Source organism: Chlorocebus sabaeus, chromosome 24 (assembly GCF_047675955.1).
Source record: "Chlorocebus sabaeus isolate Y175 chromosome 24, mChlSab1.0.hap1, whole genome shotgun sequence".
In the NCBI taxonomy this organism is placed as follows: domain Eukaryota; kingdom Metazoa; phylum Chordata; class Mammalia; order Primates; family Cercopithecidae; genus Chlorocebus; species Chlorocebus sabaeus.
In genome coordinates this window covers 28,004,953-28,022,522 of record NC_132927.1, presented here as the reverse complement: position 1 = coordinate 28,022,522, position 17,570 = coordinate 28,004,953, and the positions used below count along the sequence as shown (strand labels likewise).

At 40.1% G+C, this 17,570-nt stretch overlaps 1 protein-coding gene across 1 annotated transcript in view; it reads right to left on the bottom strand.

Moving 5' to 3' along the window:
• FRMD6 (FERM domain containing 6) overlaps positions 1 to 17,570 on the bottom strand; it is a 248,170-nt gene that overhangs the window by 203,974 nt on the left and 26,626 nt on the right. The gene's annotated exons all lie outside the window — the stretch shown is intronic.

The following is a 17,570-nucleotide window of genomic DNA, read 5'->3' as shown; positions in this document are numbered from 1 at the left end:
ACTATGTTGCCCAGGTTGCTCTCAAACTCCTGGGCTTAAGATGACTAATGCGTGGTCTTTGCCAATGAGGTGCTCTCAAACACCTCGGCCTGGCCCCACTGAGCCTCACTGAAGGAGTCCTTGTATGTTTGCAGACCAGATGCTGAAACAGAAGGATCATATCTGACTGCAGTGGGAGCCGTGTTAATGTATGCCTCACCCATCTGTCTCTCATAAAGGTGCAGCAGCTTTCCCTCTTTATCTGGCTGAAAGGTACAGTTAGTTTTATTGTCAGAAGCATGAAACATCTAGGGCCACTTGGATGGGCTCCTATGGGATGCACAGAGAAGCTGCTGAGCACAAAGCAACTCTGACATATTTTGCAGGGGTTTTCATAATTCATGAAAGCTGTTATTCAGTGGAGGTTTTTCTACAGACCCCATTGGGAATCCCAGATTTTTTCTATGAGGAGCAGGGAAAGGAGGAGAGAGTACTATTTTCCTTATGGGTCCGCCTGTCTGATCTATTTGTCTCATCTACCCAAATATTTATATAAGGCTATCTCTTGATTACTAACTTGCCTAATGGTAACCTGTTGCCTGGCCCCAACTATGGATGTTTGGGAATAAGCTGTTTAGCCATTCCAGTCCTCAGTTTATTCATTCATGTAAAGGACCAGTCTGGATGTTGTCATGAGGAATATGTTGAGTTGATGTTTATAAACCATGGTGATGTCCTCAGATGAAAGATGTTCAGTGAATATAAAACAACTCTACTGTGATGACTAATGCGTGGTCTTTGCCAATGAGATTATTTAAATAATGGAACAGTGGCTACTACTTTAATCATATAGAGCCTTTCTGCAGTTTCAAAGCACTTTTCCTACACTAAATCATGGCAAGTGTTATTTAATCTCCACTTTAGAGACAGAGATGTTGAAGCACAGTAATGTGGTTATGTTACCCATGGGCAGGGGCTACATTTGATTGCGGATACATTATCAGGGTTGCTTCTCTCCTCTCTTCCTTCTAGGACATCATTCCCATACTCACCTACCTTGTCCTTCTTGCCAGGTATTTGGTAAAATATCTTGAGTTGAGGCATTCTCCCTGAGGAAATTTGTAGAGCCCACAGGAAATTCATTTAGGAAGCATTTATTGAGGTGCTGAAGATATAAAGATGAGAGACAGAGTCCATGTTCTCAAAGCCTTTACAATTCAATGAGAGAGGCTGAGCAGCAAGCCTGTGGTGTGCTGAGCACTGTGACAGGTCCGTGAGTGGAAACAGAGACAGTATCTGATGAGAGTGGTGGGGAATGTAGGGTAAAAAAAAAGTGGTGGTTGTGTTTGTTTGCAAATGGGCTTGCTCCTGGGTCTTAAGTTGGGTTGCCTCAGACAAGAATTTAGTGTAAGAGGCTTATTTGGAAGGTGAAAAGAGCACTATTAGGGGACCAGGAAAAGTGAGACAGAAAAGGGAAGGACAGGGACCTATCACTGTGGTCAATGGGAACTCATTTCTGGGGAAACACAAACTTCATAATCATTCCACCCAAGGGGCAAGGGAGCTGGGATGTTTATATTCTAACTCCTGTCAGTTATTGTTTGGGAGATTCTTCTGAGAATATTAATTTCTGGGTATTTCTTGCTCATGAAGTGGGTAGCAAAATGGGTTCCAGAGACCAGAGGAAGCCTTCAAACAAACAGGTGGCGGCAGGTGCAACTCCCGTACACCACAGTGATAAGGGTGAGGAGATACGTGCTGGGGACAGTATCTGCCCCACCTTTAAAGGAAATCATTTAGTGAATGCCAAGTACTTTGTTCTCTCTTGCATCCCTTCAGCTCTGGTTTCTAAGCAGCTGTTTGACTTTAGAGTTCAAGCTACAGAGCATATTCCCTATTATAGTCCCTATCAAGAGCAGGGCAGCCCTGGGCTAGGACTGGTTAAGTAGGGAAGATCAATTTATGGCTTACTACTCAGACTTGTATAAGACACAGCTCACTGGTATTGTTCTCCGGTGTTCCAGAATAGATGTCACCTCCTTAGCCTCCTTCCGGATGCCTCCTGTGCCCCGCCAGGACTCTGAGCTCATCCCTTTCATGGTGGTTTTAACATCTTGTTGTGTGGTTACTCGTTCATCTTCTTCAAAGGACTGTCAACTTCCTGAGGGCAGAGTCGGTGCCTAACAGTGGACCCTGTCAAGTGACTCATGTGACCTTCTTTTAAAAGGTTAAAAATAATTAATCTTTTCTATTTTGCAACTTTCTCTTTATAGCAAGTATTTGGGAGAGTGTGTGTTCCAGAAGAAATGGAAGACGAGTTGAAAGTAGTAAGGTCAGGGATCATGATGATGCAATTAGCACAAAACGATGAGGCAGGAGAAACAGAGTTCCACCAGAATATTTACTAGGGATTAAAATTAAGCAGTGAAAAGTATAATATCTTGTAAAGAAAGAAGCGTCTTTAAAAATGGCGGGTGCAGTGGTTCATGCCTGTAATCCCAGCACTTTAAGAGGCTGAGGTAGGCAGATCACGAGGTCAGGAGATCAAGACCAACCTGGCCAATATTGTGAAACCCTGTCTCTACTAAAATACAAAAAATTAGCTGGGCGTGGTGGTGCAAACCTGTAGTCCCAGCTACTCAGGAGGCTGAGGCAGGGGAATCGCTTGAACCTGGAAGATGGAGGTTGCAGCAAGTATAGACCTCACCACTGTACTCCAGCCTGGGCGACAAGAGTGAAACTCTGACTCAAAAAAAAAATAAAAATAAATAAATTAATTAATTAATTTATAAGGGTGTTTTAAAAAACAAGTCTGAGATTCATTTCCCCTTCTGTTTGTACTTAAAAACCTTTATCCATCCATCTATCCATCCATCCACCTATCATCTGTATCTATCTATCTATCTATCCATCTATCTATCTATCATCTATCTATTCTATTTGTCTGTATCTCTCTCTCTCTCTTTCTCTCCACCCATCCATTCACCCACCCACCCAACATACAATCCTGGATTGTGTGTTTTTTAATAGAGAGATACAAAAAGAAAAATAAGTAAACATCTTTCTGCACAAAGTTAAATTAAGTTTAGCCTAAAGCTGCATCCTTTTAAGTTTGGCCTAAAGGCTTTTCTGAACATAGTGAACTGTACCTACTTGGATAAACAAACAGACTGCAACCTACTCATGCACCAATCACTGAGTTTTAATCACAAGTGGTCAACTGTTCAAATAAGGGGAACGCTGAGCTATAACCAACCCAGTTGTTTCTGTAACTCACTTCCATTTTCTATATGTCATCACTTTCCCTTTTCTATCCCTAAATTTCCAACCCTGTGGCAGCGCCAGAGTCTCTAAACCTATTCTTGTTTAGGGGGCTGCCCAATTTGCAAATTGTTCTTTGCTCAAATAAACTCTGTTAAATTTAATTTGTCCAAAGTTTTTCTTTAAACAACGAAGAAACCCCTCCTGTCATAAAAATAAAAAAGTAATGTATATGAAAGAACAGCAAATCCAATGGTAGAGAATAGCACAGAATAGAAAGGACCTCTCCTTGCCCCCAGAGGTCCCTCTCCCCGCAAAACACCTACTACGGTTATGTATAATTCCTTCTAGAAAATAAATACGATATAATGATAAAATGATAATACGTAACATTTACTGAGTGACTATGTTTTGGCAGTATGCTAAGATCTTTATATATATTATATTTTAAAATCTTTATAAGTTACATTTTCACCTCCAATTTAATGAGGAAGGAGGTGGGGCACAGAAAAGTAAACCTACTTGCCCAAAGGATATGCCTAGTAAAGGGCAGAGGCAAGATTTGAACCTAGAAAGGCTGGATTCAGGGTCCAGATTCTTAACTGCAAATAACATGCACCTATTTGTATATTTTTGTACATAAGATATGAGATATTATGTATGTGTGTACAAAACTGATCAATTATAAAATGGTAAGCTGCAGGCACGGTCTAAGCAGCTGGGCCATTTCCCATACCCTGCATTGTTCTGGAGGCTTTATCCCTGATATTGCTAGCATGAAATCATCTGCAAAACACATTAAATCATATTTGTAATATGATTTATTACAAATTTGCAATTTATTACATATTTGTAATTTATTACAAATTTGTAATTTATTACATAATTTATTATTACAAATTTGTAATTTATTACATATTTGTAATAACCATACGCTTTCTGCCATAGGCATTTTACTATGCACAATTTGGTCAACAACATTGTTATAGAGCATACTTCCAAACATATAACACTGAATACAGAATACTTTAATAAATCTGCTTTGAAATTTAAACTGACCCCAAATTGCAGATGTTCATGTGTTCAGTAGTTCATTTCACAAGCAAGACTTAGGTGCTAGAGGCCTCCTTGACCCATGCATGAGTTATCATGTGTTAGGGGAGTTCCAGAGCAAACAATGTGGGAAGGACCCTGAACTTGTCACCATCCTATTCTACATTACAAAGACCAGATGGCCACGAAAACAAGATGGCCAGACAGCCAAGCAATATACATTTACAGGAGCAACCATGTCATGAGCACTGGGTGAGACAGCAAGGCATCACTTGTGTGGGTTTCTGTCTTCGAGTTCATAGCTGAGTTCACAATCCTTGGCCACAGATGATTGCTTTCCAGCTCTATTCAGCATTGCCCCAGTTCTGCGTAAGTGCCTTCCAAGACCACAGAGGCTGAGGGGAAGGCTCATCTGGTCATCTGCTCTTATCTTACCCCACCAAGGCAGCATTTTTTTTTTCTGCCTGTTTTTCATGCTGGGAATTGGCATAACATTTTATTTTCACAAAATCATTCTGTTCAGAAGAGCTTAGAAGCTACTTCCCCAAGGCATTAAGACTTAAAGAAAAACATTATTTTTTCATTCACTTTTGTAAATTCTGCTTTTGTCTTCAGATAATCAAATAGTCAGCTTGTATAAATATATCATTTTATGTTTAAATGATTTTTTTCCTGATTATGAATTTGTGCACCCCTATTGTTGAAAATTTAGAACTACAGAGTTTTAAAAACAATAGTTCTAATTCCCAGAGATGATTAGTGTTTCCATTTTGTTGTATTTCCACATAGTTTTTAATCCCATGCAGATCATGTCTATAAACTACATTTTTATAAAATGTGAAGCATAAAAGGATTTGCGTACCATCTTTACACAGGTGCCATGCTAATCTCCCCATATTGTTCCAATTGAGTACACAGGCTGCTGAAGTAAGTGCTATACATAAAAGTTTATATTATGTGTTGCATTTTCAATGTGTATTATATTTTAACTTAGTCCAAAGTGGGATTTTTTTTTTTTTTTTTTTTTTTTAAGCGGAGTCTCACTGTGTTGCTGTGGCACCATCTTGGCTCACTGCCAGCTCCGCCTCCCGCGTTCATGCCATTCTCCTGCCTCAGCCTCCTGAGTAGCTGGGACTACAGGTGCCTGCCACCACGTCCGGCTAATTTTCTGTATTTTTTAGTAGAGACGGGGTTTCACTGTGTTAGCCAGGATGGTCTCGATCTCCTGACCTCATGATCTGCCCGCCTCAGCCTCCCAAAGTGATGGGATTACAGGTGTGAGCCACCGCACCCGGCCCAAAGTAGGATTTCTTTTAGGTCTGACTCCTCTAGGCCAAATCTAATTTGCTGTAGTTGCTGAAGAAATTTCCAACATAGGAAGAATTTTCAATCCAAAAGAAAATGCAACATTCCCTTTTCAAATCCCTAAAAAGGGACACTTGTGCAAATTTGTCAAATCCATGATTTTTTTATGATGCTGAGGTGCAGATACATGTGACTGAATTTTAAATTCATGCTCCATTTCCTAGAGCACTTTCTTTAAAAAGTGGAAGGGAAAACAGGCATTTTCATTATGTTGCTCCTCCTACCAAAATATGGTGCTGCAGGGTTTTATAATAGCAATATGATAGACAGAAACTCAAACAACAAAGCTAATTGAAAAATAGAAAGCCTATTTGCAAAGGTTAAGTTTAAATTGACCATCATTTTGTTATTTTACCCCTGCCCCTGTTCCTCAGATTTATGTCATTACATGTAAATAACCACATGTAAGATACACAGCTAAAAATGATATGGTTTGCATATCATTCATAACCTAAAAATTTTGAGGTTAAGATGAGGTTACTTTCTGGTATTTAGAAATAAGACATTTTATATAAGAATTCACTTATGGTTTGATGCGTGGTCTTGAATAAATCAGTATGAGGTATGTTTAAGCCACTTTTAAAATTCTGCTAAAAAACAAATCTAAGGAACAGCTAAATTAAGAATTCTATCTTTTCACTTTATGTTTCCAGAGATGAGTCATTTAAATAACCTTTAATCCTGGTACATTTTAAGTGATTACTACATTTAAAAGTATTCATTCTATACCCACATTTTCAATTACATTTTAAGTAAGCTTTCTGCAATGCTCTGAGAAAGGGTTACGTAAATATGTAGCCTGAAACCAGATGTGACCACAAATATGATTTGTTCAAAGCTAGGAATTTATGGTACATAAATATCACTTCTGCTCATCACAAATTTATCTTGGTGAGTTAAAGAAGAGAAATAAAATTTTAGGGATGAAATAAGAGCTGCCATTCCACAATATGTATTAAGCTTCCTACATGAAAATTTGTAATCCCAATATAGCCCTGCTAGCCTTTTTTTTTTTTTTTTCTGCCTTCCTTCTTCTTTTGGTTGGGGTTAAGACCTATTTCTTGCATAGGGTTTTTGCATTTAAATTTCTTAACCTGTCCACATCTATCAACAAAGAAATGCATGCTTCTCTTCCATGAATTTAAATAAAAATGATATCAGTCTTTTTTTTTTTTTTTTTTTAGAGCTATACTTTCTCCACTGTTCTCTACTGGAAGACAAAAGACATAAATATGTAAATGCTTTCTGGAGATTTAAGTACATTGTGTTGCATATTCTCTGAGACATATCACTATATGACTGTTAAAAGAATATACGGGTAATCCTACCCTCAATTTGTATACTCCAATCTCATTTTAGCTGTTTATATTACACTATAATAAAAACGCTTTAATACAATTTGTACTTAACATAAATGTTTTGAAGTTGAGTTTTACTTTAGTGTATTTACATATGTTGCTTCATGTCAGCTTTTAAAATTAACCTTACAGAACTACAACTTACATATAACAAAATACACCTATACTACTGGACAGTTTCACCAAATGTATACATCTGTGTGACCATCTCCACAGTCAAGATACAGAACATTTTCATCACCTCAATAAAGCTCTCTTGAATGACTATATAATACCATAATCACCTCCCCCAGCCCCAGATAATTGGTGATCTGCTTTCTATTACTATAGATTAGATTTGTCTTTTTCAGCATCATAAAATGTACACTCTTTTGCATCTATGTTTTCTTAATGATCAGCATAATATCTTTGAGATTTATCCATGTTGTTTCATAGATGAATAGTTCACTCATTTTATTTATTTATTTATGTATTTTTGAGACAGGGTCTCACTCTATTGCCCAGGCTGGAGTGCAGTGGCATGATCATGGCTCACTGCAGCCTCGACCTCCTCAGACTCAGGTTATCCTCCCATCTCAGCCTCCCTAGTAGCTGGGACCACAAACGCGTGCCACCATGCTTGGCTAATTTTTGTATTTTTTGTAGAAATGAGGTTTTGCCATGTTGCCTAGGCTGGTCTCAAACTCCTGGGCTCAAGTGATCCACCTGCCTCTGCCTTCTAGAGTGCTGGAAGAGGTGAGCCACCGCACCCGCCAGTTTACTTGTTTTAAATGCTGATTTTTAATTTCATGGTATGGATATATCACACTTTGTATATTCATCACCTCCTGATGGACATTTAGGTGTTTCTAGTATTTGACTATCAAGGATAAAGCTGTTATAAACATTTGTGTGCAAATTTTGTGTAGACATATATTTTTACTTATATTGAATAAAATATCTAGGAGAGGAATTGTTGTACCATAGAATAATACTGATTAACTTGATGCGAAACGTCCTCTCTTTTCCAGAATGGTAGCACCGTTTTACATTCCACTCAGCAGTGTGTGACAGTGTAAGTTGCTCTGCACCTTTTCTAATTTTAGCCATTCCAGTGGGTGTATAATGATATTTCATTGTGGTATATAATTTGTGTTTCCTCGATGACTAATGAGGTTGAACATTTTCTCATGTGTTTTTTGGCCACTCATATATCTTCTTTGGCAAAGTATTTGTTGAAGTCTTTTGTGCATTTTTAAATTAGGTTGTTTGTCTTTGTATTACTTAGCTGTAAAAGCTCTTTATATACACCTGGCATAAATTTTTTGACATATGTAGGTATTGTGAATATTTTTTTCCCATTTTGTTGTTTGCCTTTTCATTTTCTTAGTGGTGCCTTTCACAGAGCAATTTTTGAAATACCATTCCTTAGGGCACAATGGGTACATCCATATACAAACAAGGTTTGCTAATGAGTGGAGCGAATGTCTCTTAAAATTCCGTGCCAAATCAAATCGTATTGCCCATTTTATGGTGACTGAAATGTATCTGTGATAAAGAGTCCCTGGGCTTATCTCGCGCAAGATCTACTGCTGATAGGACCCCCAAATTTTGTGCTACCAGGAGTCTCTGCCTCATTCCTTTCTTATCTCTCCAATACTCTTCCACAGAAAGTCTTCTTCACTGCACAAAGTGAGTCGGCAATGAGGACAGAAACTATTTCATTACAGTGTAAGGGTCACCATGACCTCCTTGTTGTAGTGGAGAAAGTAATTGAAAATTTGGGTTTGTTCTGGATTTCAGGAAGAACAGGAATATCTAAGTTAAAAAAACTCAAGCTTCTTCTAGCCTCTCAAAATTGGGACTGAATGAATTTGTCCTTTCTGCTAGGAAAACTAACTCTCAGAATACTGATGAACTATATTTTATTCATTTCTTTCAGAAAACATTTGCTAAAATGTGGGCTGGGCATGGTGGCTCATACCTGTAATCCCAGCACTTTGGGAGGCCAAGGTGGGTGGGTCACCTGAGGTTAGAAGTTCGAGACCAGCCTAGCTAACACGGTGAAACCCCATCAGAATTAGTTGGGCATGGTGGCACCCACCTGTAGTCCCAGCTACTCAGGAAGCTGACACAGGAAAATCACTTGAACCTGGGAGGCGGAGGTTACAGTGAGCCGAGACTGCGCCACTGCACTCCAGCCTGGGCGACAGAGTAAAACTCCATCGGGGTGGCAGGTGGCGGGGCTGGGAAGAGAAAAGAAAATATTTGGGAAAATGTACCACATCCCAAGCATTGTGTTAGAAATGCAAGAAATATCTAGGGTACCATATATTAAATCATTTAGTTTATTGTTAGTGAAATAGTGAGCATCTTGAGGGCAAGACTATCTTGTTCATTTCCCTGCACTCAGTGCTGACAAATCGATATGTATTAAATTTAGTTAATGACTGTATGCATGCATGAATGAAGTGCCAAAGGCTTGGCTTGCTTGAGTAATTCTGAAGCTGTTGGTTGTTTTATTCAGAATTACATGCATAATTTGCTATAATAAGAGAGCTATAATCAAATAGCCACAGTCACTCAGGGTAAAACAATGTTATGGTGGCAACAAGATAATCCAAATCTCCCACCAATATCCCAGGTGGGAAGTCAGTTAATACTTGGAGTAAGGCTTGCATCATTTTGACTTCTAGTGGTTAAAATTTTCCAAAATGAGAGAAAATGCACTGGACCTCAGAAATGATAAAGGTCACAAGGAAAATACTTCCTCTTTAGATTATATCAGAGGTAAAATTAATAATAAAAAGAAGATTGACCACCATTATAATAGTATTTAGTACAGTTTATAAGCAGTGTCATATGCGTTTTCTCACTGACTCCTTACAACACCCCTGGGAGGAAGTTACAGGGAACGTTAGTACACTTATCCCCATTACATAGAGCTGGAAATGCGCTTCCAAGAATATAAATGTCTTGCCCAAGATTTCACAGCTCACCAAAGTGGACTAGCTGGGACTCCAGCATTCTTTTTCACTGCCCTTAGAAAAAAATCCCCCGGCTTATAGGGTGCCATGGGTGGTGGTCTACATCTAAATCTACATTTCTTTTGTGTCTTTGATTTCTACGTAATATTCCTTTGTTGTGCCATGAGATAAATTGTCTTTACAACAGTATATGCTTCATGGTACACTTTGATTCATATTAAACAGATCTCAAGTTTTGATTAAGTTTTAATATAATGCTTCACCAATTCCATGGGGATAGGTGCCTTGGAAGCATGACTCTGTATAAAGTCTCCAATTCCTCTTTCCATGCAAATGTAATTTAAAATAAGTTAACTGTAATATGCTGAGATAATTTTTTTCTTTTAGACAAAATTTCTTTAATTGTTTGTATGTTATACTTGTCCAAGAGGAACTCCTTTGCTTAGACTATTCAAAAATTTCATTGGCTGGGTCATGCTTGGAGGGACAATGAGGCTTGACAGCTGTAGACAGGAACTTGGGAGGGAGGACTGAAGAGCTACTCATCACCCCCGTTCAAGCCTCCTAGGAGTACCATCTGTGAGTTATCACATCAGGCCATACTGGAGAGCCAGCTTGTATCTGGAGGATGGTCTTCAATTGCAAGCATGGCCATGACTCTGAAATAACTGTGGTTTGTTGTCAGTCTTGCAGGAGAATTACATCTCAGCCCATTGCTTTGCAGAAGATAAAATGCATTTGCCTCTGCCTGGATGACAATGGTATAATTATAGGCTTTGTAATTGGGTCTTAAGGAAGGAAAACTGATTTTGTTCAGGATCAGAGCTAGGTAATTTAACAGAACTTGAGATTCTATTCTTCCCCACCAACAGTGGAGAGTTATGATTGAGAAAAACACAATTAAATTTATCTTACTCAAACACCTACATTTCTAGATTCTTATTGGTTTCTATAATAGCTACACAAAGGGTAAACAGCTCTCTTTATTAATGCTTCACTAAGGATTTTTATATCTATGTGACAAGTGGTGCATTCTTTGCACAGAATAAAGTATTTGGAGCCTTGATTCCAGCTGGTCTGGATTGGAAAACTCATTACTGCTCCTAGCGTGTCTGCCAGTAAACTCCTCAGGGGAGAGATACAGACTTGTATGTATGGAAATAACCAAACCGGATTGGTCAACTTTTATAAATAAACCATTGTAAAATGTAATTTAGAGGGAGGAGTATGTCAATTACAGATTGTTTCCTTAATTATTTCTATTATTTCCCAGTTCCAAATTTTAGGCATTTTTCATAAAAATAACACTTAAAGTATACAACAAAGCTCATCATTCATTTATTTTATAACAGAACATGTATTTGTAATGATAAAGGGAATCGAAAATGACATTACAATTTGGAGGCAAAATTATAAGATTCTTTATAACCAGGGCAATTGATAGCCATCTTGACGAAGTTCTAGATTAAAGTCACCATCTCTTGACTCAAAGATTGGCATCAGATTAAAAGAGGCAAGGAACTGTTTCCAGCAGGGAAGATGAAAACACAATTATAAATACATTTATCTTCCTTTGCCCAGGGACTTGACATCCCATAATACCATTTGCATAATGGGTTATTTTGTTTGTTCCTTTTTAAAGGTTCAATTTGGAACATTTCATTCTAAGTGCCATCAAAATAAATAAATAAGCTGAGTTTTAAGCCCACAGCTTTTTATGTTTATTTGAGAGTAAGAATCAGTAGAATTTGCCTGTATTCAGGGAAGCACAAGCACTTATTTTTTTTTACATACTCAAGATGACAGGGCTCTAAAGGGTTGTGAATATAGACAAACGGCAGCTAGAAATTCACTTCATCTATTTTACTCTGAAAGATACACACATGTGCACACACACATACCCCCTCACTCTGGTCCTTTCTGAAGTTATGTGGAGATGCCATTTTGTTTGTGTTGGCTTCTCTCTGCCTTGGCTAACTATCCGAGTCTGATGTCTTCTATTCCAGAGTCATATTCCCAAGTGGATGCTTTAATCAATGCATCACTGCACTCTTTCCTCCTACTAGTCTCTGATCGGATGGACCCGCCTTATGTCTAATTACCTAGATGGTAAAAGCTAACCTAAAAACCAGTCCCTGTAAATGGAGAATTTATCAACTCAGGTGGAACACATTGTTTTTTTGTGAGTGTGTCTTGGGATGCATAATAGCTGTGTTTACTCCTTAGAAGAGAGAATTCAAGGCAAGGGGTTCACCAGTGGGCAGCTCTTTGGCAGGAGGAGAAATTTCCAGTTTCCCCCAATACACCATGTAAGCACTTTCCCCCCTCCCCACAGGACTTGGAGACGAAGTTAAGATGCACAGCAGCCAAACCGCCCTGATGTTCAGGGGTTCAGAACACCCAGAAGGTTAGAAAGTGCCTCCTTCTGGCCTTCAACCCCTTTGCATTACAATAGTAACTACTTTGCAGTGTCTCAGCCCCCTTAAAGGCCTGCTTTTCTAAAACGTCTCACATTCTATTTGTATTGGAAGCCGGCTTTTCCTTGGATTCAAACTTCATTGGCTTGGCTCTAGGTAAAGATTGTATGTGATTTAATGATAAAAACTCAACCTCCTCAATGGTTCTCCTTCACACAGCTATTCAAGTCCAACGGATGGGTCTCCTTGGATACATCAGTAGCAGCTCTGTTATCCTGTCTCCTGATAATGTTCTTTCAGCTCCATTAGCTGTTTATTCCCAGGAATTGGTGTCCTGGCTACTGCTGGTCACTATAAAGACCATGTAGCAGGAAGAGGAAACCTATCATCAAGGGGCAAGACAGGTGGTAGGAGGTAGGCCCAGGTGACAGTGGAGTTTCTGCCACACCAAGATACTGTGTCCAGGGAGCATAGATAGTTCCATATGGGAGTCCAACAAATGGGGGTACCAGTTGCACTAGAAGTGGGGGCCTAATATATACACAGAATCCAGCCATGGGGAATTGAAGCAGCAGATATACTGAAGTTCAGGGAGGCAGCCAGTAGGCATCAAAAGGTGATGGATGGAGAATAGAGGTCCTGCCACTGGGCAAAGGGACTAGTTAGAGATAGGTCTGAGTGGTAGAAGGGGACTGAGTTATGTTCTGGAGTTAGCATCCAGACACAGGGACGAAGGCAGAAATGATCTTGGTAATGGGAACTGGGGTAGGGCAAGCTGCCTTGGTATTTAGAACCAAGAAGCAGGAGGTCCATTAGCAGAACTGAACCATTAAAGAAAGGGGTTGAATGAGAGGGGAATGTGTGATGTGGTTCTGCTTCCATCCTATAGCACAATCTAGGAAAGAGGCATAACAAGGTGCTAGGATGGGGGTGGGGACACCATCATGGTTGAACAAGAGGGTAGGGACTCAAGATGTATGTGAAAACTCTACTACTGGTTGATGAAAGAGAAAACAAATTAAAAAACACACACAAAAAGCAATACCCACAACCACCTTCTCAATCTATTTTACATCTCATATTGCTTCCTCTCTCTTCTTGTCATCATAGTTTTTTTGTTTGTCTGTTTGTTTATTTGTTCTTGAGACAGAGTCTCACTCTGTTGCCCAGGCTGGAGTGCATTGGTGCAATTTTGGCTCACTGCAGCCTCTACCTGCTGGGTTCAAGCAATTCTCCTGCCTCAGTCACCAGAGTAGCTGGGATTACAGGCATGTGCCACCATGCCCAGCTAATTTTTTTGTTTTTAGTAGAGACGGGGTTTCACCATATTGACCAGGCTGGTCTAGAACTCCTGACATCAAGTGATCTGCCTGCCTTGGCCTCCTAAAGTGCTGGGATTACAGGCACAGCCACTGAGCCTGGTCCAATTGTAATCTTAACCGATCTTACTGACATTTTATCTTTTTTTTTTTTTAATTTATTTTACTTTAAGTTCTGGGGTACATATACAGAATGTGCAGGTTTGTTACATAGGTATACATGTGCCATGGTGGTTTACTGCACCCATCAACTCGTCATCTATGTTTTAAGCTCCACATGCATTAGGTATTTGTACTAATGCTCTCCCTCCCCTTATCCTCTACCCACCAACAGGCCCCAGTGTGTGATGTTCCCCTCCCTGTGTCATTTATTTTCATTAACATTTTATCTTGAAAACTGTAGAGAAGAATCACTTTTGAAGAATATGCTGGCGTAGGGGAGAACTTTGAGAACTATCCCTGTCTCTCTACCCAGCAACCACCTGCCTGAGAGTCTGTTGGTCAATTTAGCTGTAACCAGGGTCAAATGAGCAGGAAGAGTCATGTGGGGGAGGGATTACAAGAGCCCAGAGGTGATAAGAGTGACATTATGCCACTCATTGAGCACCTTCCGCATGCCAGGCACAAGTGTAGACACTTAACATACGTAACCTGATTTAATCCCAGCAAGGGAAGAATTATTCTTCTCATGTTCACAGAGAACGTTACCAAGGCTTAGAGAGGTTTGTAGTTCCCTGGTATCCCATGGTTAGTCAATGCTCCATTAGTCTAAGCTCCCCAGACATGGGAGCTGGGGAACCTTAAATGCCTCTTGCCTCCAGTCAGGATTGGAGAGGAGAGATAGGCCTTAGCTGGGGAGATGCCAGGGCCCAGTCATGAAAAGACAAGGAAGGCATGGGATGGATACAGGGAGACATATGGAATTTCAGAGAGGCTTGAGCCCAGGTCAAAGACTACGCTGTCTTAACTTGACACCAGACCTCACTTCAGGTCATTAGAGAAGCTCTAAATAATACAGAAACCCTCCCTTAGTTAAAAAAAAAAAAAAAGTAGAGATTTAGGAAGCATCCAAGAACATTGATCAAATGTGTACCATTTTCTCTGGGAGCATAAGAACATTTCCCTTGAGTCTCTGCCATCCAGACTTTAAATTGTAAAGCCAAAATAACCACTGGCAGAAAGGCCTGGCCTGGGTTATTCTTACTTAGTAGAACCCGAGTTGTGGGCTGTGCCTGAGAGGAATGGCAAAGGTTCCTCAGCATTCTCTGAATGGAAATTTATAAGACATGTCCTCAAAGGAGGCAACAGCCACCCAATGTGCCAGCTGCAGGAATGGCTCTTCTCTTCTTGAGAGATCAGGAAATCCCAATGACCAACTTTTCAGTTAGGACTTGGATCAACAAGGAGTGGGGTAGGGGACGGTACCAGTTCAGAGAAACCTGGGAGCTTGTGGACTGCAGAGTCCTAGGCCCAGGTTCAGAAGGCTGCTCCAGTGATGTAGATGGCCCTGGGGGTGGGGCACTCTGGGAAAGTCTGGCATAGAGACTCTCTTCCTACCATGGTCAGGGCTCAATCAGACTAGAGTCTCCTAATTTTGAGAGAGTGTGTGTGGAAAGCCTCTCTGTCTCCTCTGAATGGCTACTTTTGCCCAGGCATGCCTGTTTCCACTGCTGGGAAGGAGGCCCTTGAGGTGCCTCAGTGGTCAGTGCTGCCATGACCAATCTCAGGAGACATCCAGGTGGTGAGGACAGGAGCCCCTTCCATGTCAAGATCTCTAAGTTACCTCACCACTGAGCCCCAGTCCTTGCTTTTCTCACATGACCAGAGTTGAGTTGGTTCCAGCCTGGGGGAAAGAATCCAGTACATACAGACTACTCCTTCTCTTAACGTCTCTCCTCCACAGCTGCTAGAACCCACCAATTTGTGCTGTGTCCCAGACTTTAGTTCTTTTTATCCATCTCAAAAAAAAGAAAAAAAAGAGAGAAAGAAACATTACACCAGCTATCAGAAGGAGGTTGTGACTTCCTTGCATGGGCTAGCTTTAAGGGCAAGGAGTTGCTGAGGCAGAAAATTCCCCAGTGACAGCCTTGATGGAAGATATGACGTTGTCCCTGGGGATACAATGATTTGCAGCAGCATTTCAGCAACCCAAAATAAACCATCGCTCTGCACTAGGGTGACAAGCTTAACATGTACACCCTTAATCATAATTCTAGTGGCAGGATTTTCCAGACTAGGTTAACTCCTTTTATTTTGGCCCAGAAATCTGAAGCAGGAGCAGGGAGGGATCCTATGATAATTGTTCTTTGGTTGATCACTTTCATCTGAGGATCTTCAAGTATTTTATAAATATTAATTAAACCACCACAAAACCTTCACAAGCATAACTATTATCCATCCACCACCCCCAGCTGCAGACCAATCCTTCAAAGATAAAGAAGTTGAAGGATAGCCTGGCTAGACTTCAGTGACTGAGCTCATCACAGAGGCAAGATCCAAAAGTTAGCACTCTTCATTTCCAGTTCTGGACTGAATAGGTCTAAAGTGATTGAAAAACATCATATGATTCCTATGCATACATACACCATGAAGTATTATTACCAAAAGAGAAAATGTCCATTAAACTTATCATTTAATTATTATAACTATTATATTAACCCTAGATCTTTTGTTTCTTGTTTATTTTAATTTTATTGTTATTTCTTTATTATTATTATTATTATTATACTTTAAGTTCTGGGATACATGTGCAGGATGTGCAGGTTTGTTACCTAGGTATACACGTGCCACGATGGTTTGCTGCACCCATCAACCCGTCATCTACATTAGGTATTTCTCCTAATGCTATCCCTCCTCTAGCCTCCCACCCCTCAACAGGACCCGCTGTGTGATCTTCCCCTCCCTGTGTCCATGTGTTCTCATTGTTCAACTCTCACTTATGAGTGAGAACATACGATGTTTGGTTTTCTGCTCTTGTGTTCTTAATCAATCTTTTCCCTTCCAAGAAACCTAACTTCTTTTTGTTTCAATTTTTCCCTCTATAAAATGGTGACATAATAGAGTTCCCCAATGTCTTACATTCCTTTGTTGTGAGCACTGATGGCTTGTAAACCAATGTGTTCCACAACTACAAGTATCTGTATTTCCCAGTTACTACAGCAAACCCCCACAATTTGAAATGGGTTATCCTAATACATCACTTTGCCCTGAAGAATTTTCATGATCAAAGATGTTATTCATATTATCAGAATTTCTTTCCTCTTCATTTCAGTTCATGGCCACTGGCCTCTATGATACTATCTTATCTGAATCAGTCACCATCTTTCTTTTTTTGGAAAGCGGTACAAAAACTGCCACCAAGGTTACAAGTAAATAACTGTAGTCAAGACCAAAAATTATTAGCGATTAAAAATCTGTTTCTGTCTGTCTTCTGTGTGGGGAATATCTGTTTTTCATTTAGTAAGTTTTATCTGGTAATAGCCACTGGGGAGTAGGTTAGAAAGCAGTGGGGCCACTTAGAGAGACTTGGGACAGGGCTGTAGGTGAATGAAACAGCTCTACTGAGCAGCCCTACAAGCTTCACTTTGGGTTATAGGCCTCTTGGTGAGGGCGGGGAGCAAAAGAAAGAAGAGCCAGACACTGCCTCAAGTGGACCCTGAGCAGAGAGGAAAGGAAGAAGGACAGAGCAGGGCATATGCATCCTAAAAGGGTGGAGATAACAGAAAGAAACAAGTGGATAAAACTGCATCACACACATCATTGCTGCAAAGGTCTATGGGAAAAGAAAACTAAAGGTGGCAGAGACAGATCCTTCAGGTGTTAGCCTTGGAGGTATAATTCCCCAGGGACAGG